At 44.2% G+C, this 22,083-nt stretch overlaps 1 protein-coding gene across 3 annotated transcripts in view; it reads right to left on the reverse strand.

Moving 5' to 3' along the window:
• The window catches only part of SRPX2 (sushi repeat containing protein X-linked 2), a 1,035,003-nt gene that overhangs the window by 729,352 nt on the left and 283,568 nt on the right, over positions 1–22,083 (reverse strand). The gene's annotated exons all lie outside the window — the stretch shown is intronic.

The raw sequence follows: 22,083 nt of genomic DNA on the forward strand, positions 1-22,083 counted from the left end.
TTGTCAGTGTTGCCAAGCCTACTCCCATTTCTGTTGCTGTCAACAAGCCTGAGGACGGGCGGCCTAACATGCTCTTGCTTGCCGGAGATATTTCTACTACAAAGCCGTCCAGGCATGGTTTTTCTTGTAACCAGGTCTCTTGTAAACATATAATGTCTAGTGAACCTAAGTCAACATCACCAGGTCTGGTTAAATGAGCGTACACCCTTGTGTTCCATGACCCCAGGACGAAACATTTCTTACTTTCATCTTGCTCTGCGTTACTTTGTTCAGTCAACGTAGATGCCGCTGACAACTTTGATTGCTAGTTCTCCGTTTTGAGATTCAATGCCGCTTTTAGCCATGCCAATGGACCTGTGCCTGCTGACGTGTCCTTTGTTTGCACCGGGGGTGGTTTGTATGCCCTATCAATTCTGTTGTGGTGCGGGGTTCTCTCTGGACTGTGTTGCCTATTGAAGCATCGGACTTCTGCTCTTGGTCGTGGGTTGTAATTGTCTGGGACCATATCCTGGTGTTCATTCCTTGGTTTCGTATTATATTTGTTTTTTTCGTCCCTGTACCGTCTTTGGTTGTATTTTTTATCTTCCATTCGTACATACTCCCTCTCTGAGTCATAAACCTTATCCTCTAGGTCTTTGCCGATTATATTACCTTTTGATTTCAATCCCCACAAAATGTGTGAAAATGCCCGATATGGCCGGTGACTTATCTTCTCCTACAGCATGAATAAAGTTGGTGAAGTCTTCCACCCACTCTGCCCACCGGCGTCCTTTGTCGTGCTGGGGTTGCAGTTGGAGAGGAGAGGGGTTCTGTAGAAAAGTAGCCCTAGTGCTTGAGCCCTGCTCTGCTGGCCGGTCAGCTGCCTGATTCACCATCTCAATGCTGGTCTGGAAATCTCTGTGACACCAGTGTCTTTAAACCAAGTGACTTGGATCTCCCCTCTTCACAGTCCCACTCAATGGTGCGCTGCTCACTCTGTCCCCATAATCCTTACTCACACGTATTAACTCAATGTGTTGTCACCTCTGCTCTCCTCGCGTAAAAGGTCCTGCAAAGTATGGCACCATACAGGACAGTTCCACTGTCCCACGAACTTCCTCAATATCAACAAAATCCTCCTTTGTATCTTATTATCTGCTTTGTGGCAGAATCCAAAGGTTTGCAGGCCTGAGGACCTGCCGTCACCCAGCAGAGAGCACAGAGCGTCCTTATTATTTATTTATTTTTCTCGCCACTGGAGCGCTCGCGGGAAGTGCAACGCTGAGGGCTGACGGGGATAGCCATAGGCAGTCGGGTCGTCAGGGGGTGGAACTTATGGAGCAGGACCAGGTCCGGGCAACCCCAGTGCCGTCACCTCGGTGCTTCCATCCGGTGACCATGGCAAAGGAGCCGGTAGACCGGCACAGGACCAAAGGACCGGCTGCAGAGTGCATCGGACGGCAGATCACGGCAACAGGAACAGAGAAAAAGCTGCGGAGTGCAGCGGATCCCTGAGGACAGCGTGGGCTGTATCGCTCATCGCAAGTTGTTGTGTGTGGGACCTGGATATAAAGGTGGAAAAGGATGACACAGAAACAGGTATGTATTCAACCAACCTTCCTTATCCTCCAACTTTCTCCTCTTTTGCTCCTCCATTTCTGTTACCCCATGGGCCCTCTATCAATCCATAACAGACACAACCGTAGTCCTATTCTATAGAGACATATAAAGTTTGGGAAACTGTCCAAAAATGTGTAAAAGATCCATAGGGAGACTGGAACAAGGTGCCTCTTCCTGCCTGACGAAGAGGCAGCCACAGCAAGCACCATGGAACACCTGGAGGATTTTGCCGTGGAAAGGTTGGGAAAGACAGGAACCAACCAGAAAAAATATCTGATGCCTTGGAGCTTTAAACTGGCCACATAAAAGCGAGTGAGCGGGACCTCACGGTTGCTTTGACTGGGTCAGGGGCTGGTGAGGTCAAATTCATCTGCTGGTTTGTCTCAGTCCTTTATAACTTGAAAAAACAGCAAAGTCCCAATGTCAAATTTCAACGGGACTTCGCATTTGCTATGGGCGTGTTAGGGCTCCACAAGGTTGTATACTTTTTCTGGGTGGTCCTGGTACTCCAGAGGTAAAATAAATGGAAACACAAAATTGCACATTTTCGTTTCTGAATATTCTAAGGCCCTAACAAGCAGTTCCTAATCAGACAAATGGATCATTTTATGGGTCGCCACACTATTTAACCAGTTTTTTTTTTAAAGACACGTTTTGCCAAAACAACAAACAAATGCACCCTCGTGCTTCATACAGCTTTTGAACAGATCTGGCAAGAATCTGTCCATTAGTTTAGCAGCTGCTTAAAAATTACAAATTTTCCCAATGGGAAGCACAAGGAAAAAAATAAAAAGCACATCATTTTTTCACACTTGATATGTTTGCAAGCGTTGAGCGGCTTAGCACTAAACTTTCCAGTTTTGGGTTGCCCTCGCCAAAGAATTCTTTTTGAACAAAATGTTATACACACACACGAAGGCACGTAGAGAGAGTGTGCCAGAGGGACAACAAGCGAGAGGGCCATTGAATTCACACTGTGAACTCTAGACCCAAATGAAGTCACTGTTAGATTAGAAGTTCTTCGGCGGTTAAAAAAAAAACGTCATGCCATGACTGAGCACTAAACATTCTAGCTAAGGCCCTTTCAGATGGTAAACGACCCGGTATTCCTTTAATGATACCAAGTTAAGAACACGTCACCGGAAGACTCTGGACTGAGCACAACATGACAGAAAGCCTACGTGGGGAAACGAATGTCCTGTCCTAACCTCCCTATCAGCGTGTTATCTGTAACCTTGTTGACTTTGCTTGTCTGATTCCACAGTCCCTGTTTCCTTGCACAAAACTAAACAAAACACTTCCTCATAAATTTTTCGTTCCAGCCCGTGCAGACAGCTTTAGGTAACTGCTCTTTGATAAGAATATGAAATTGTCGCTCTATTATTATTAACACGATTTAAGAGGACAAAAATATAACTATGCTCTATTTTATCAGTCTATTAAAAAAACAGTTTGGAATGTCGCTCATAAATAATTATTGTGAGCGGTTTGACCCCGAGACCGACTATTTAAAAAAATATCTAAAATGCTGCGGTCAAGAGATCTGATAATTTTGTACCACGCACAATTGTATACAGCCAGTCATTAAAAAACAGCAAACGTGTATACACAGTTCATTATAGAGCTATGTGATAATTTTTTTTTATTGCATATAGTTAGTTTATTACAAAAATGTTGCAAACCGAATGAATATAAAACTAGAAAAACACAGCAAAATAAACAACATCAATAATAATAACAGACTTTTCTTTGAAATTCATTTTCTAAAAATCTCACTGTCGCTAAAACAAAGGGAATTTTTTCTCAACTTATTAGCATAATTCACCATTCTTCTGCCAATAAAGTGCCCATACTTGCTACGAATTTACCTAGATAAACTGTTCTCTCAGTAATTAAACATGTGCAAAATAGCAATACATGTTTCAGACTTTCTAACTTCCCTTTACAAAACCTGCTTTTTAAATCTTTACCACTCATGTTAGAGCGTGAAGCAAGGACTTCTTTCATAGGGTATACATTCATACGCAACCTTAAAAATGGATTTCGATAAAAAAAATACTTGGGTATTTACATGAATAAATCGGTAAAGCTCTGGCTTCATGATTAAAATGATAAAACAATGTATACTTCTTTGCATCTTCTTGAGTTTGGATCCAGTCAGACCTCCATAATTTAATTTTCACAGAAACAGGGTTACTTAGTAAAAACTCTTCTGTTAAATCTTTTTATTTAAAATACTCTTGCAAGACCATTTCTATTTCACTAAAATCCATTCCCAATCACATTCCAATACTGTTTTCTACAACTGAAATATAGGCAGTGCTTTCTCCATTATGCATTTGCGATACAAGGATAATGACTTCAAACAAACTAATCCATATAGTGATAGCATAATTCATATCCAGGGTCAGCTGGGGCAGAAAACTGTCTGGGGCACCAATCAAAAAGTGGCCCTCAGTTGCAAATGGCAATTCATTCCTTTTGGGACAGACTGTTTGAGTATACCCAATGGGGAGGGTTTTGATCAAATGTGATACAAATTGTGCATTTTAAAGAATATTTATTCAGTATCATTGGTCCAAACTACTAGCCGTATGCAGAAGTAACTTATTAAACTGGCCCACTTAGACCGAAAAAACATGCCCACATTTGCATTTTGTGTTTTTTGTTCGGGAATTGCCCTATTGCCCAATAGGCCATCCTGTTCATAATAATTCATTTGTATCGGTATTCCCTTCGGAAGGGTGAGCACTCTTTTCCAGAAAATACCTTCTAGAATCGGCCATGTTTTATATGACAGGGAGAACGTGTCCTCCGCACCATAAGTCACAATAGATACAGCTTTTAGTTTATATAATTGTATTAATGGTAATAGTGAGAAATGACCATAATGCTTGAGGATTATACTATCTTGGGAGGCCAGATTTCTCATTTTTGCCCTCAATACCCTCTCTCTAGGAGCATCTGCAATACTTGAGTTTACACACATTCCTAAATAAGTGAAGGTTTCTACTTTTTTCAGAGGTTCATGCTTTAAGTACCAGTTGAATTTCTCCTTGCAATGTACATGACCTGCTTTTAATACCAACACCATTGACTTTGGCACGTTTATCTCCAGACCAGACCAATATTCTGTATATACATCGGCAGCATAGATAGCTGTGACTGTAGACCGATTGATGTTTGGTTTACCATTAATTTGTGGGGGAAAGGATTTAGCTTGTTTCAATGTGTCACCCAAGTCGAAAATTAATAGATTGAACTATGGTGGTGTAAGTGGACAGCCCTGCTTCAGTCCCGTAAATGTTTTAATCACTTTCACCCAGTGTCAAGCAAGGTTCAATCGTACTCTCAACGAAGTTGAATCATACAAGGCCTTGATTGCCTCTAACAACTCTTTTGGAGAACCCCACTGGACCATTTCACTCCATAGGAGCCTCTTATCTATACTACCAAAATCTTGAGCCAGATAAATAAAAGCCAAATAAATGTTTGACTTACAACGAAGCATATGACTTCTAAAAATGCTCAGAAAGAATACATTCACACGGGTGCCCACCCCTTTTACAAATCCTGTCTGAAAGACATCTCTCTACTTTGCTTCATCAACTCAACTCAATAGTGGCTCCAAAAGCAAGGATGCAAAGAGTTTTCCTGTCACATCCAGAAGGGTGATAAAGCAATAGTTTTTCGTATCCGCCTTATTTCCTTTCTTAAATATTGGTATTATAATAATTACGGTTTTTCATGATTCTGGCAACTCTCTCGATTTAATCACTTGGTCAAATAGTAGAAAGAGGAATTCAGCCCAAATTTCCGCCTCAGTCTTTAAAATTGAATTTGACAATCCATCAGGACCAGTAGCCTGCAATCTATTGGATTTTTTGATCAGGCTGATAATATCCTTCTGCTCATATTCAGACTTCCAATGTTCAACCATATTTTTCCCCACCTCCTCCTTTACACTCCCTGGACATGCAAATGTTTTCTCAAAATGATCAATCCAGGTCTCTTCGGCTATAGCATTAATCTGCAATGCAGACTGTGTGGCATCTGCTTTGTTTATTAATTGCCTTATGTCCACTGTTCTTTTCTTATATATTGCTTTTAACATACTCTCTGTATTTCACTGTAGGATAAGAGCTTTATGGGCATGTATCCAGTTTTTATACTTCTGCTGCCCCTTTTTATCAGCATAGGGACATCCTCCACTAACAAGACTTTTAGCTGTTTAATATCCGCGGTAAGCCGTTTTATGGCCGCCGTAACCACAGGATCCTACAAGTGTCGATGACAGAATTTCACTTTTCCCCTCAACACATTTTGTTTCTGTAAAACATAATAAAAGAGGAATGTGGTTCAAAAACTACTTCAACATTTCTTCCCTCCCGATTATCTATATGATCTCTATCGTTTTTGATCAACTTCCCTATTGATTCTGGGTTCATTCTCAAACGGTTTCTTCCTTCTGAGATTTCAACCTCAGGGGCATAGGTCTGTCTTACAATGTTCTCTCTATCTCCCCAACTGATACTAAAATATCATGGTCAATAGCAGGATTAGGTATTACCTGAAATTTCAAAATATGCGGGAGAGCCTTACTAGAAGCGAATATACAGTCCATAGTAGCTGATTGTTGCGTTCTAGACCACGTTGGACGCATTGGGATATCTCCATATATTTGTCAGCACATGGAGCTCTCTCAATTTTATTTCACTAAGCCAGATAAAGCCACTATTTACTGATGGCTTGCAATCAGAGGGCAAATTATCTAACAGTTCGTCTTTATCATCCCAACATGTTATATTTAAGTCACCACAAATAAATACCACAGGGTCCTCTAAACTAATATAACATTCATCAATCTCAGCCATAACCCAATCCAGAAACTCCTGATTAGTAACTGCCACTGGATTTCAATAAAGATTAAAGATCACACCGGAAGCTCTGCCAGAGTAAACTTTAGGGTCCCATCTCAATTTAAGTATTCGAACAAACGAATTAGGATGCTTAACCTCCATAACATTTATACCCACACCATTTCTTAGTAATAGCAACATGCCCGCCGATGGTCTACCCTTTTGGCCCTTAATTGTTGTGTTTAAATAAGTGGTAAACCCATCTAAAATCGTATTTAAGCACAACCACTTTACTTGTACACATAATAAATCATAATAATTGAATCTAACATCACCTTTTTAAAATAAATGCGAGTGGCCTCTCATATTCTATGATCCTATAATTGTACTTTTGGGCCGGTCAAATTTCCGATAGCTTTTTATGGCAACCACCAATGCCTCTGCTAACTAGGCCCATGACACGTCTTTAGGCGAAGTGGTAGTCCCCCTTACTTCATTTACAACTTTCCTCTCCATTTCACCAACTGCACCACATGTCACTTTTATAGGGCATCCTATATATCGTAAAGAATCTCAGTTCCACTCGTCAACCTGATTTCCTTCAAACACACTAGCATAATGGTAACCTCTTCTACTGTTCTAATACATGAGGTACTCGCTTATCTTCCTTATAATCAAGTTGCAATTGCGAGGATAAACCATTATCATTTGTAACTTTCGTCAAGTCAAATCCTAATGGTAACAAACATGGCACCGCTTCTAACAAAGATTGTTTCACTTTATTTGATTTCAAATGCAACAATACTTTATCCAACTGAGTTTAATTTACAAATTCGATGAAATTTAGATCTCCTGTGCCAATTGCACTTAGTATAGGTATGTGATGCAAGACATTTATTACATTACTCCGATTTAATATAAGGCCATCGTCCACATAAATCAGTCTCTCCAGTAATAGATATTTCTCCAATTCTATTTTAGAACAAACTTCATGGGTTCTATTAAATAATTCTATTTGAGAGCCCTGAACCAAGTTTTGTCCTTTGTCTCTGTGTATCTGACATCCTCAATTTGTCTCTTTTGGGCTAGAGTTCGAAATATAGGTGATGTACTTCCAACGTTATTTACTTTTACTTCTTCCAACCGGAAACCAACTTGATTATTTCCTTAATCTGAGATACCTTGATCTTTTCCTAACCGATTGATAACAATATCTGGGGGGTGCTCTTCCTCACCACTTTCTTCAACTGTATAAGCGGCCAGTAGCGTGTGACGAGTGACGGCTCGAGACTGGTGCGGTTTGACGGCTGTGTGATGCTGTGTGAGGGTCCTTTCCTCATTACGGAAGCTGCAGCCGGTGATGGCGCTACGGTGCGGAGCTGAGGAGCGGAGGACCTGTGGAGCTGTGTCGGTGCTCAGGTGACCGACGGGTGGAAGCAACTCCAAGCGAGCGGCTGTGGAGCCCATCGCGGGGGGCCCAAACAAGACGCGGGCTCTGCCGTGTGTATGAGCCGTGGATATCACGCTGTTGGTGGCACTCTAGCCCAAGCCCGGCTCCAGCTGTGGATGGTGTCCTGCCGGGGCTGAGCCCGAACGCGGTAAGACGCGGAAAGAGACAATGGGGGTAGTTTGGTAATCTGGTAGTGGAAGTTTATTCTGCCCCCTTCCCCTATTATTCCTTCCACGCCATTCAAAACTTCTGCTTCTTTCACTTCTTTGTTTTGTTCTATACCGCGTATAGCGGAGGGCGCCATACTAGTTTGTGGTGCTCGGGAGGCCTAATCCAACTATCTCTGGGTTTAGTGTTTCCCTTCTCTCTGGCCTTGTTAGACCTTAAATGGCCCTGTCTACTCCATCTGAACCGACTACTGAAAAACGATGGCTTCGAAGTAGCACCCTGTCAAAGGAACTTGGAGGCGAAAATTTGTTATCATCTGCATTCAAAATTGCCTCTTCTGAAGATCGGGAAACGAGTTCGACTTCGGACACCTCTAGGATCATGCTGGCTCAGAAATCGTTATTGCCGGCAAAGAGCCCCCAAATATCTACTCTATGCGAAGCACAAACGGGACAAATGGGACAAGTACCATTGTCAGGACTGACCCAGCCGCAACAGGAAAATTCCTTGCTTTTCACTGAAGCTGGTCAGTTAAACGACGAGAAGGGGGACAAGCAAAAAAGCGAAAACCAAACGGACTCTAAGGAAAAAGAACGAGCGTCTGGCCAAATAACCGGTCCTCCACCGGTATTACCATATTGACGAGCGGTTCTTTGCCTGAGGCTGTCGGAGGACGGCCTCGGCAAGAACCTCAACGGAGGGGGACCGAAAACATGGCCCGCTCCCTAGACGCCGCTCAGTCACATCCACTCCAAAGTCCCTTGCCCGTAGAGAACGAGATCGAAAATAAAATAAAGGATTCTGACAATCCGGTACTCCAACAAACAAACGCTTTAATAACTGTACAAATCCACAGATGTTCAAATCAGAACACCGGAAAGCAAAGCTCACACTCTTCATCAAACTCCTTCTCAAGAACTGCCTCAAGTGTCTCCTTGACTTCGGATCAAGGCTTATCTATAATCGAGGGGCCTAGAATTTCTGACAAGGACGAGTCGGAAGCAGAATCATCAAAGAATGAAAATCCCTTGGATCAACCATCCGTGTCTCTTAGAACGGTGAATCAGAGTCAGAAACATAAAGATTCGCTGTGTGTGACCAACTTTAGAGACAAAAACGTAACTTTGGAATCAGCCTCCAAAGTGAACCAGGGAAGTGGTACACAAGTCGGCAATAAACCCGTTGGCTTGACAACAACGGAGCAAAACACTAAAGGACCAATCAAAGCAAAGTTAACTCCAAACAAAATATATACGAAAAAACAAAGGAAATCTGGACTCAAAAATCAAGACAGTGCAAAATGCCTTCCAACTCCTTTAATATCATCCTCTCTAAGGGACTACTTTTTGAATCAACATAAAAGAAAGTTAGATCATGATGCAGAACTCTCCGACGCAGATATCTTGGAGGCGGTGCAAGATCCACTACCTGCAAATAAAACAAGAAAGACTGATCAAAGCGCTCAAAAGTTGGAATCAAACTTAAAAGCACCAGTCCAAAAGGAGGTGATTGCGGAAAAAATGATAAGTGCAGCATTGCAGGAGTCGTGTAGAGCCACCCACTTAGCTACCGGCTCCGTCAAATCTCGGTAGCATAAATGAAAGGCGATCCGAATCGGAAATAAAGGAAACGTCGATGGCTCCTCGGACTGAGGAAGAAGTCAGTCCTCGAAGATCAATTACTCTTCTAGAAGCCAGGCGCTCCCCAAAATCGATAGTGGGTTCAGGAGAAGACCGAAATGTATGGACAAGAGCACACATAGTTGAATCATCGCGTTATACTAAAGGTCATAAAGCCGTGACTGAGAGCCGTACTGATGATTTACTACAGTCTATAGATAGAAGAAGTATGGACAGATCATCTGCCCACATGAGTGACAAAGGTCTCCATACACCGGTCACTAGCAGGAGGCTTAGTGAAATATCGATGCCGGCTCAGAAAGACTCTCCTAGCAAGAAAACTGATCTGCTACAAATAATGTCATCATTTACAATTGCGTTAAATCCTTTTACTAAACTCTACGAGTCCATTAACGAAACTCTCAAAGACAACACCTCTTTGTCATCAGCAATGTTGGAAAAATTGACCTTTATGGAAGGCTTTATAACAGCTCTCGAGACAAAAAACACGCTATATCAGGTGAAAATGGAAAAATAATCGCCAAGCTAGAAGCGCAGCTGTCGGAAAAACACATCGTTGTTCATTTGCCATCTTCTAAAACGTCTACTGGCTCACAGACTGGTGAAGGACCTACTCATACGGACTTGGTATCAATTTTTGGAAAAAAATCATCAGGAATTCCAACTGTAATATCGGAACTGAGAACAAAGAAAAACGAGCAGACAGAGACAGAGTCCCAAAAAATTAAATCAACACAAATGATCCAAAGAAAAGATGTATTGATACATAAATCGAAGAAGACTGAGGAAAAGTCTTCTCAACCACTGTTGGTTTTGGGCCTTGGGACAAAAGGGAATAAAACCGAAGAGAGTAAAGTAAGGAAGACGGAATCCTTCCAGAATACACCATCTGTCAAATTAGTCCATAAACCTTCGCTCACATCCCCAAAAACGATCAAAGAATTTCTAGAAGATAGCGAGCTAATGAATTTGTCTCAACCACATGCAAATTTGGAAGATAACCAAGTTATGGTAACATCATCCCAATCGGAAATTGAAGAGGTGGAAGATACTAAAGAAGCCCCTAGACAGAGAGCCCAAAGAAAAGAGAATTTCATGGTGCACATAGAAGCCAAAGAAAAAAGTAAAATGAGCTTGGCAGATCAAAGACAAAATGAGGTGACAATGTCAGAAAAACATCTTGAACAATGCGAGATCGCCCGTAGACCCTCAAAATTTATAAGAAATCTAAGGAAGAAAACGGGAAACAGGAATCTCGATGAAAAACTTGGAGGAACTACAGTATATAAAATCGAGCAAACATCATCAAAAGAGGGTTATATGGTTCTAAATAGAAAAATGATTCTTAAAATCGTTGCAAAAATCAAGAAACTACAACATCTGACGACAAACGATATTGAATTAGTTGAACCATATCATAGGGAGCACAGAGCAAAAGCCCTTATCTACATAAAAAAACAAAGTTCTGGTAGAAATCCCTAAAGAAACTTCCAAAGATCTACACAAACTAGGATTCAACCTGACCCTAGTATCTAAACAAGCACGTAAAGCACCAGAAAAAGAAATTTGGAGGAGGCTCACTTCGACAAGGGCTGATCATACTCAAAACCGCAGACACGACTCGGACAGGAGTAAAATCCCTCGATTAAGGGTACTGAGCAATTGCAATGACCATGTCGCTGGGAAAAAAGAGGGAAAAAAAATTGAATTTTCATCAAAATGGGAAAATACAAATCGGACTCCGCGTTACCGAAACAATTACAAATCTACGTGGACAAGAAAAGATAGAATCAACTCTACTGACAGAAGGGAAGATCCAAGGAAACTGCAAACGTGCCATCAGAAGCGAAAAGGCGCCGAAGGACCGTGGAAGTGGCTGGTTGAAACGTTTGGACGCTCCCATAAAAAAATAGCAGCGACCAGGAAATTCTTTCCAAGAGTCTCCGGCATCTAGTGTGAAACTGGCCCTAAATTTGACCAAGAAAGATCTGGTAATGGCATCCTGGAACACCAGAGGTTTTAATCACCTGACTCGCCTGAGCGACATCAATTTAGGAAGTTTTGACATCTTATGTCTACAGGAAACATGGTTAGTAGATTGTCCAACATTAGACGGATTTACAATTGAAATCTCGCCAGCTTGCAGATCGCTATTGGGTAGAACATCTGCGGGCCTATTAACAGCTATTCGCATTGGCTCAGGTATTACATCAAAGACTTAAATCATGGAAGCCTATGGTATGCTTGGTACCCTTACCTCATGGCAGCGCTATGATCCCGAATCAGCTAAATGGATTACAACAGACCTTGCAATTATAAATCTATATTGGAACCCGGAGAGAACAACAATAAAACACTTCTGTGATAAAGTAGCAGAAGTTATTGATATCATCTTCGCAGATGGTAACATCGAGAACCTCATAATTTCCGGAGATTTAAATGCCAAATGCAAAACCGAAGTAACATCTGAAAAAGCATTACAGACTTACTCTTCTGCTGATAAAAGAGGGTGTGCATGGTCTAAGGTGATGAAATCAAGAAATCTCTTTAATGCTGCTACATTAAAAGATCAGGGATCCCAGATTCCAATGTGGGAAAGAGAAAATTCTTCCGCTACGTTAGATTACATTTATGTAACTGAAAGTCTGATCCCCTACGTCTCATCGTTCAGAGTTGTGAAAACTTTAGAAAGTGATCACAATTTGTTAGAGTTAACTTGGAGATCAACGGTTCCGCAAAGGTCTATATATACAGCGGAAGTAGAGTCAAATGAACAACAATCCAGATTGCGCCTTACGGCGGAAAATATAAGAACTATAAAAGACAGGCTGAGTACGGATCGTCAACGCATTACAATGAGCTCTATTGCTAAAAGGCCAGATTACATTCCTATATTGCTTCCTTACAGGGTGGCCTTTTCAGGAGGTAAGAGAAAAAAATCTGTACATAACCACACCTATAATCGGTTGGTGGTTATAAAAAGGCGTGAAGTAAGACATTTGAAGAACTTGGCTGTAAGGCACCAAACAGTGGAGGCATGGGCTGATTATTATGAGGGCACATCCCACTACAAATCATGGATAAAACATCATGTGTCGAGTTTGTACCAGAAGGACGCTGAAGCGATGCAAAGGTCTCTTGCATCAAAAAATACAAGAGATTTTTGGAACTTATTAAAAGCTTCCAACGGTCAAAGTGCTCCCTCTACAGCAAATGCAAATTGGTTAGTGCACTTCACCACACTTTTTCAATCACCTTCAACGACTGTAGATAGAAAAACTCAGTCCTCAGATGACGATGGATCCCACTGACAAATATGGAGGATATACTGAGAGTAATATCACAACTAAAAATCTCAAGAGCCCCAGGCCCTGACGGATTGTCCAATATTGACATTAAAAAACATCCGGATGAATGGGCCGCAGTATTAAGGGAAATTTTCATTCACTGTCATAAAATAAAACAAATTCCAGTATCTTGGACAGAAGCAGTGGTGGTACCAATTTATAAAAAGGCCCTAAAGAAAATCCTTCTAACTATAGGCCTGTTGCACTATTGGACATCGTGGGGAAAATATTTGCGACTCTATTATTAACCCGCTGTCATGATGCCTACCCCCGGAGCACCAGGCCAGGCCCAGCACCCCCGGGGGCAGGCATCACGCCCCCGGGTAAAAGCCCAGCGGCCCTTTATAGGGGCTATTTGGACTCTGTCCTGGCACCGTTGGCGCCAGGCTTATGTTGGACATCAGTCCTGGCGCCATAGGCGCCAGGCTCATAAGGGGAAGTGTTTGGTGCACTTACCTGAAGCAGACCATGCTGCACACTCACCTGATGCAGACCATGCTGCATGAAGAACCAAGCCAAATGAGGCTTAGGAGGGACTATTTTTCTGAAGGAACTATTTTGTTACTTGGGTGGGGCTGTGGAAGAATGCTCACCTGGAACTTCTTCCAAAGCTATTTAAGCCACGCCCGGACAGCCACACGTGCTTCGCGTTGTTCTGCATCCCAGCAGCTGAACGCTCACCGTGTCTGCTCCTGCACCTGGACTCCAGCCACGCCCGACTCGAACCTGGAACACCTGTAAGGGAATAAGAGAAGAGAAAGGTGAAAACCAAGAACTTATTCAACCTTCTTACCTGCATCCGGAATCTTCACTCCAGCATTCCTGAAGGAAGACTTCCATTTAAAAGCACCGCGTTGCTCGCTGCAGCGCCGCGCTTCACTCACCTGTTCCCGAGACGCCGCCCGGCTCCATCGCGGCTCTCCGCACCGGTCGCCACATCTCTGCACCTAGGGGAGAGAAGAAGAGACAAAAGGTGAGCAAGGGAACACAAGAGGAAAGCCGAATTTTCAGCCATATTACTTACCGGCTTTTCTTGGTGAACCATTCCACATCTCGGGTCGGCGCCGCATCTTTGGCAGGTACCGCACCCTGGCCCCTATGGGGAAAGGACATTTTCAGCCATATTACTTACCGGCTTTTCTTGGTGAACCATTCCACATCTCGGGTCAGCGCTGCATCTTTGGCAGGTACTGCACCCCGGCCCCTATGGGGAAAGGACAAAAGACATTACTGGGGAATTATAAAGACATTTAGAGGGGTCGCCCTCATCACTAACTCACCTGATTTTACCACCGGGAATTTAACCCCTCAACGCATCGCCTTTGTTCTGCACCTGAAATAAAGGACAGTAAAGACAACATAAAAGGAAGCTCACACTTGAACTTTTGCATTTTCATACTTACGGTGTATCGCTCAGAAAAGTCAAGTGGATGTGCCAGCGCCATTCTGAAAACCAGTGAAGTAACTGGACGAACGCGCGCCCCTGCACCAGAAGCAGGATGGAGAGTTCATCCTTCCAAACCATAAGGATAGCTTAAACCGGGGGTTTTGGAGGAATCAGAGAAGAACGAAAGGGGGAAGGGGGGAGCAAGCACACTATTCAGCAGACAGTTAATCCCCTTTCTCATCTGCAGAAAGATATTCCTACGGGCCCGACAAGCAAGATTTGGGGGTCCTGTTCAATCGGTGGTCCGAATTCTGCGCATCACATTTGAAGAGGCCACAGCAACCCAGACCAGCGCCTCCGTGGGAGCCAGGTGAGCGTTACAGAACGCGAAGCCTTCCTACAAATTCGCACCCAGGCGCTATGGAAACTTCCGAGACTGACCAGTTGGCCCAACTATTGGGGTAATTACGGGCCGAAGTACACGCCGCTCGTCAAGAGACTAATGCTCTCAGGAGGGAAGTGATTGTAACAAAGGAAAGAGCTGATGACCTGGCTAGACAGCTTTTGCAAGGTCAAGCTGGACAAACCCCTTTGCCCGGTTCCGGAGGGAACCCCGCTCCTGTGCTTTCCAGTAACCCGGTGCAGATTAATCTACCTGGAAACATGCCGCTGGCCCCACCCGAACGCTTTGCTGGGGAACCCAAACGATTCGCCGTATTCATGAATCAGTGTCGTTTGCATTTCCTGTGCAGACCTGGGGCCTTCCCTAATGACCAGACCAAGGTAGCCTTTCTATTGTCATATCTCAGCGGCAGTGCTGCCGATTGGTCAGTTCCACTGGTAACTCAAGATGACCCGATTCTTCGTGATTTTCAAGGATTTCAAGCAAGCATGGAAAGGTTATTTGCTCGTCACTCCCAGGGGCAGGCTCTAGATGACGAACTTCTATCTCTGCGACAGGGCAATCAAGACCTCCTTTCCTACATTGCAACCTTTAATAGACTAATTGTGGAAACTGGGTGGCCAGAGGATAAAAGAATCACGTTATTTTATCGAGGTCTACGCGGAGAACTTAAAGATGTCCTGGCCCAAGTTGTATATCCGCCCCAAGAATGCTCAGAATATATAGACTTAGTGTTCCAATTGGACCACAGACTGCAAAACAGAAAAGCTGATCGGTCCAAGTATGAGACCCGGGTGTTAGTCAAGACCCACGCTAACCTCAAGGGGGCTGAAGCCTCTGAGCCAATGCAAATCGGAGGAGTTAAAGGACCTTTAACGCAAAAGGAACGTGAAAGAAGACGGCAGATGCACTTATGTCTTTATTGTGGATCCTCTGGACACTTTCTACGAGATTGCCCGGCAAGGCCGCCCAGGAGGGTGGTAGGAGCCGCTGATAAAATCCATGAAACCTCTGTATCAGGAAACGACCCCGCCCGACAAGCGTAGGGGTCCGCTTGCCGAGCTTGAAAACGAACTCTCAGGACTCGCATTTCACTGTGCCAATGGTCCTCGTAGATCCGGAACAGCCTAAGCGGTTGCATGCAATAAAGGCATACATCGATAGTGGGGCTATAGGAAACTACGTGGATCGTGAATTGGTCTCCAGGATTAACCTTCCCCTGCGTCTTAAAACCAGCAAAGATGTCATCACCACAGTTGATGGAACCGAAATTGCCTCGGGACCGGTAACACATTCCACAGCTGAGGTGACACTTGTAGGTCCGGACGGCCATTGGGAGGCAGTTGTGTTTGATGTAATCAAGGCTCCACAGTTTCAGGTTATTCTCGGAATCCCTTGGTTAGAGACACATAATCCTCAAATTGATTGGCGAGCAAAGAGAATAACCTTTCCGGAGTGTGCACGAACCTGCTACCCAGAAAATCTGAAGACCAGTCTAGCATCAGTAACCTCTGTCTCCATGCAACTACCTCCGGAATACCAAGACTTTCAGGACGTCTTCCAAAAGGAACAGGCCAACACGTTACCTCCTCACAGATCGTACGATTGCCAAATCGATCTGGTGCCCGGTGCACAACCCCCTTGTAGCAGGATTTATGCCCTTACTGAGCCGGAGAATCTACATTTGAGACAATATTTAGACCAATACCTAGCCAATGGTTTCATTCGCCCGTCAAAGTCTCCGGCATCCTCGGCTTTGTTCTTCGTGCCAAAAAAAGAAGGCGACCTTAGAACTTGTATCGATTACCGCGCATTGAACCAGATAACTGTTAAAAATCGTTACCCTCTGCCTTTGATCCCTGAACTCCTTGACCAGGTGAAGGACGCTTGCATATACACCAAGTTAGATCTCCGGGGGGCTTATCTGGTACGAGTAAAAGAAGCCGACGAATGGAAAACGGCCTTCCGTACAAAATATGGACTATTCGAATACCAGGTGATGCCTTTCGGGTTGTGCAACGCGCCTGCTGCCTTCCAATTCTTCATGAATGATGTCCTTCGGGAACTCATCAATGTCTGTGTTGTCGTGTATATCGACGACATTCTGGTGTACTCCTCTTCGGAATCTGATCACAGAAAACATGTCAGGGCCGTCCTTGAGAAATTGCACCAGCACAAACTGTTTGCAAAGCTGGAAAAATGCGTTTTCCATACCACCGAGGTTGAGTTTCTTGGATTCATCCTGACACCTAAAGGGGTCCGAATGGACTCACGGAAAGTGGATGCCATCCTCAAATGGCTATCACCTAGTTCGGTGAAAGGTGTCCAAAGCATGCTTGGTTTTGCCAATTTTTATCGCAGGTTTATCCCGGAATTTTCACGGGTGGTGCAACCCATCACTGCACTCTTGCAGAAGAATAAACGTTTTGAATGGACCGAGGAAGCTGAAAAGGCCTTTCAGGAATTAAAAGCTAAATTTACGTCCGCACCTATTTTGAAACACCTGCGTCCTGATCTCCCATATATAGTCGAAACCGACGCATCCAGCTTAGCCATGGGAGCTGTCCTGTCTCAGAGAGACCCCGAAACCAACCAACTGCACCCCGTAGCATTTTGGTCCAGAAAGTTCTCGCCGCCGGAGATAAATTATGCAATCACTGATAAGGAATTATTAGCCATTAAGTCCGCCTTTAAGGCTTGGCGGCATTATCTTCTTGGCGCCAGGCATACCATCACCGTGATCACTGATCACCGAAATTTACAATATTTAAAAACTGCCAAGGCTCAGTCTTCACGACAGCTCCAATGGGCTTTATTCTTTGCTGAGTTCGATTTTGTAATCACCTACCATCCCGGCTGTAAGAATGGCAAAGCGGACGCGCTATCTCGAATTGGAATGGGAGAAATGGACACAAACTCAGAACCTGTGCCGATAATTCCCGAACAAAGAATCTTGGGGATAACCACTTTACAAACCCTTGAAGACATTCAAGCACGGGTAAAACTATTCCTGGACTCTTCAGCCTTGCAGGATTGGATCAAAAGGGGGTCTAACTTTTCAGTCAAGGATGGCTTACCTTACTTCCAAGGACGCTTATTTTTGCCAGAAAAGGAATTGCAAGAACTGGTTATTTCCCGTCATCACAATACTCTGATGGAAGGACATCCTGGTATTGCCAAAACAGAGGAAAAAATTAAACGACAATTCTGGTGGCCGTCCTGGCGAAAGGATATTAAATCTTTTGTGATGTCCTGTGGAGTTTGCGCCCAAAACAAAGGTCAAAAAACAAAACCCGCCGGTCTTCTTCAACCCTTAGACATTCCACCAGCACCTTGGCACACCATGTCACTAGATTTTATCACGGACCTGCCCTCTTGTAATGGATACAATACTATTCTGGTTGTGGTGGATTTATTTTCCAAGATGGCCCATTTTATTCTGTTGAAAGGATTACCTTCAGCTTTTGTTCTTGCCAAGGAATTCCTCGAAAATATCATCCATCTGCATGGATTCCCGCCCATACTAATCTCCGATCGGGGAAGCCAGTTTATTTCTCATTTTTGGAAAAAGTGTTGTCAACTGGCACAAATCGACGTAAGACTCTCAACCAGCCACCACCCACAGACCGATGGTGAAACGGAGAGAGCGAACCAGACCCTTGAACAATATCTACGATGTATGTTGCACCAATCGGAGGGTAATTGGAAGGATATTTTATGGGTGGCTGAATATGCATAAAATAACTCGATACACTCTGGAACTGGTCAGAGCCCCTTTTATACCCTATATGGACATCACCCTCGTACTTCAGACTTGGACTCACCTTTGAGCCTCGAAATGCCTGCAGTGGACCATTTGCATTCTACGATTACTCAAGCCTTCAAGGATGCTACTGCACACTTACAACATGCAAAAGGGAAATACAAAAAGAATGCGGATCTGCATCGAAAGGAGGCGCCTCCATACCAAATGGGGGATCAAGTATGGTTGGCTACCAAACACTTATCGCTCAAGGGACCTCAGACTTTTAATCCAAGGTATTTAGGCCCTTACTCGATCAAAGCTATAATTAACCCAGTGGCAGTCAAGCTAGATCTACCAGCTAACATGCGGATTCATCCCGTTTTTCATGTGTCGCTTTTGAAACCAGTGCAACCAGGAACCAGATTAATAAAGCCACCAGAACCAATCCAGATAGATGGGAGCCTGAATTCGAGGTGAAGAACATTTTGGACTCTAAGATCTCAAAATCAAAACTTTTCTATCTAATTGATTGGAAGGGGTACGGGCCTCAGGAAAGATCTTGGGAACCCAGCGACCACGTACATGCACCTCGGCTAGTAAAAAGGTTCCTTCGGAATTTCCCGAACAAACCGAAACCTCCTGGGGAAAAGACCTTGGGAGGGGCCTTGGGGGGGAGTGCTGTCATGAGGCCTACCCCCGGAGCACCAGGCCAGGCCCAGCACCCCCGGGAGCAGGCATCACGCCCCCGGGTAAAAGCCCAGCGGCCCTTTATAGGGGCTCTTTGGACACTGTCCTGGCGCCGTTGGCGCCAGGCTCATGTTGGACATCAGTCCTGGCGCCATAGGCGCCAGGCTCATAAGGGGAAGTGTTTGGTGCACTTACCTGAAGCAGACCATGCTGCACACTCACCTGATGCAGACCATGCTGCATGAAGAACCAAGCCAAATGAGGCTTAGGAGGGACTATTTTTCTGAAGGAACTATTTTGTTACTTGGGTGGGGCTGTGGAAGAATACTCACCTGGAACTTCTTCCAAAGCTATTTAAGCCACGCCCGGACAGCCACACGTGCTTCGCGTTGTTCTGCATCCCAGCAGCTGAACGCTCACCGTGTCTGCTCCTGCACCTGGACTCCAGCCTCGCCTGCCTCGAACCTGGAACACCTGTAAGGGAATAAGAGAAGAGAAAGGTGAAAACCAAGAACTTATTCAACCTTCTTACCTGCATCCGGAATCTTCACGCCAGCATTCCTGAAGGAAGACTTCCATTTAAAAGCACCCCGTTGCTCGCTGCAGCGCCGCGCTTCACTCACCTGTTCCCGAGACGCCACCCGGCTCCATCGCGGCTCTCAGCACCGGTTGCCACATCTCTGCACCTAGGGGAGAGAAGAAGAGACAAAAGGTGAGCAAGGGAACACAAGAGGAAAGCCGAATTTTCAGCCATATTACTTACCGGCTTTTCTTGGTGAACCATTCCACATCTCGGGTCGGCGCCGCATCTTTGGCAGGTACCGCACCCCGGCCCCTGTGGGGAAAGGACAAAAGACATTACTGGGGAATTATAAAGACATTTAGAGGGGTCGCCCTCATCACTAACTCACCTGATTTTACCACTGGTAATTTAACCCCTCAACGCATCGCCTTTGTTCTGCACCTGAAATAAAGGACAGAAAAGACAACATAAAAGGAGGCTCACACTTGAACTTTTGCATCTTCATACCTATGGCGTATCGCTCAGAAAAGTCAAGTGGATGTGCCAGCGCCATTCTGAAAACCAGTGAAGTAACTGGACGAACGCGCGCCCCTGCACCAGAAGCAGGATGGAGAGTTCATCCTTCCAAACCATAAGGTGAGCTTAAACCGGGGGTTTTGGAGGAATCAGAGAAGAACTAAGGTGGCAAGGGGGGAGCAAGCACACTATTCAGCAGACAGTTAATCCCCTTTCTCATCTGCAGAAGGATATTCCTATGGGCCCGACAAGCAAGATTTGGGGGTCCTGTTCAATCGGTGGTCCGAATTCTGCGCATCACGTTTGAAGAGGTCACAGCAACCCAGACCAGACCAGCGCCTCCGTGGGAACCAGGTGAGTGTTACACCCACTTTCAGAAGTGGGTTAAGATTTCCCCAGCGGCCGACCACTTTCAGACGGGATTTCAGAAGGGTACAGGGAGGATAATCAACATCTTTATCTTAAATATCATTAAAGCAAGGGTGAAATCCGGCTCTCCTAAAGTCCATCTGGCTCTGGTGGACCTGTCAAAGGCCTTTGATACTGTGGATCGTGAGAAACTGTGGGCCAAACTGAGAGCCTGGAATTGTCCGGCCCAAATTTTGTATCCAATTATGGCTTTACATACTCAAACATCAATGCAGGTCCGATTAAGTCAGCAGGGCCATTTATCACACAAAATCCCTACAAATCGTGGGGTTAAGCAAGGCTGCCCTTTAGCGCCGGCTTTATTCATCGCCTTTATAGGAGATTTTCAGTATACTGAGGGAAATATCCGCTCATTTCCACCAAAAGTGGGATTGTCACAAGTGTCCAGACTATGGTATGCGGGTGACCTAATTTTGATGGACCAGACAAAAATTGGTCTCCAACGGCAATTATCAAATCTTTATGCCTACATGAGTAAAAATAATTTAGAAATCAATGTTCAGAAAACCAAAATCTTGATTTTTACCAAATCGTCAACTAACCGTAAAACATTATCGGCTTGGTTTTTGGAAAACAGAAAATTGGAAGTGGTCAATGAATATAAATATCTTGGTGTATGGATAGATAACTCCCTGAAAGAAAATACCACTATGGAAGCTCTGTGGGACAAAGCCAGAAACCTGACAGCTCAATTAAAAGCTGTAGACAGAAAGTTTGGAAAATTTTCATGGACACCGGCTTTGAATTTCTACAAGGCAAAAATAGTGCTGGCTTTAACGTACGGAATGTGTGCAAACCTAAGCCTTCCAGAAGAATTATGGCAAAGGTTGGAAGGCTTCGTATGGAAGTCGGTATTGGGTCTCCCAAAATCAGCACCGATGGCGGCGATTCGACGAGACCTCGGCCTTACGTCCCTTGCAGCATCAGTGGAGCATGGTGCTCTTCAACTTTTCAGAAAAATTGTATGCCCAAATGCCCTCCCAATCTTTCGAGTGGTAGCAGACGAAATTCAAAGAGGTGGGTGTAAGCCTCTAACTGCCTGGGTCAGAAAACGGAAAGAGAAATTGGAAGAGATAACCTGCACGGAAGAACTCCTGATTGCTAACCCAAGCAGAGTAAAAGAAAAATTATTGCAGCAAGATTGGATCTGGACAAACGAAAACATTTCGTCATATAAACTGTTGAAATACCTTCCACCTGGCCACAATAAACCAAAAATTCCACTGAAATACTGTGAAAAATTTCCGGAAAAAGCTTTAAAAAAAATGTTCATGCGAGCTCGGCTAAACACTTCATACAAGGGAAATTTTATATATTAGATCAAAATCCC

This window comes from Ambystoma mexicanum, chromosome 5p (assembly GCF_040938575.1).
Source record: "Ambystoma mexicanum isolate Mex_15411 chromosome 5p, UKY_AmexF1_1, whole genome shotgun sequence".
NCBI lineage: Eukaryota > Metazoa > Chordata > Amphibia > Caudata > Ambystomatidae > Ambystoma > Ambystoma mexicanum.